The sequence below is a fragment of the Bison bison genome, unplaced genomic scaffold (assembly GCF_000754665.1).
Source record: "Bison bison bison isolate TAMUID 2011002044 unplaced genomic scaffold, Bison_UMD1.0 scf7180017864349, whole genome shotgun sequence".
In the NCBI taxonomy this organism is placed as follows: Eukaryota; Metazoa; Chordata; class Mammalia; order Artiodactyla; family Bovidae; genus Bison; species Bison bison.
The window spans coordinates 418,739-419,902 of NW_011494921.1; positions in this window are offsets into that span (position 1 = coordinate 418,739).

Consider the following 1,164-nt stretch of genomic DNA (forward strand, 5'->3'; position numbering starts at 1 on the left):
CCTTTTTTTTTTTTTTTTTTTGATGGGGAGTCCATTTTACATCCATGGGATAACCACAACATCCCAGTCTACGATGTCTACTTAAAACAAAAATCAGGACTTCCCTGGTGGTCCAGTGGTCAAGAATCTGCCTGCCAATGCAAAGGACACAGTTTCAATCCCTGGTCCAGGAAGACCCCGCATGCTAGGGAGCCACAGCTGCTGAGCCCCTGCCCCCAAAAGTCTGTGCTCCACAGCCAGAGAAGCCACCGCGTGAGAAGCCCAAGAACAGCAACTAGAGAAAGCCCATGTGCAGCAACACAAACCCAGAGCAGTCAAAAATAAACAAAATAAATAAATAAGTCTTTTTTTAAAAAACCTCACTTAGGAACACATACAGGTTAACTGAAAGGATGGCAAAAGGCACAGCCTGCCGACACTGGCCATATGAAAGCCTAATTGGTTACATTATTATTAGACAGATTAGACCGCAGGAGGGGGCTACTGTCAGGGATAAAGAGGTGGTGACATGTGATAGAAACAGATCAGGGCACCAGAAGAGGGTCTAGAAGCAGATCCAGCATGTGTACGTGTCACAAGGATTCCAAGGCACTTAAATCACCTGAGGATGAATGTAGTCTTTTCAGAATACAAGTGGCTGGAACGACTGAATGTCCACATTAATAATAATGAGCCACTGAAGAGGAAAAGTTAGAATTCTACATAACCTCCTCCTCCTTCTGCCTCTGTAACTCAGCTTGCCCCTTGCAAAGTCTGGATCACGTAGGTCACGTAGTCTCAGAAAGTGGGGACTTGCAATACTGGGAAATGGACTTTATCTCACTCACCCTTGTCCTGCTCTTTGCAATCGCCCAGCCCCTGCAAACCTGCTTAATCGTGCCCGTCCATATAAAGACCAGACATCCCCCTCCCCATCTTGACCACTGTCCCCACGCATGAAACCTGTGCGTGGATGATTTGAGAGAATAGCATTGAAACATGTATATTATCATATGTGAAACAGATCGCCAGTCCAGGTTCACTGCATGAGACAGGGTGCTCAGGGCTGGTGCACTGGGATGACCCTGAGGGATGGGATGGGGAAGGAGGTGAGAGGGAGGGTCAGGATGGGGACACATGTACACCCATGGCTGATTCATTTCAATGTATGGCAAAACCACTACA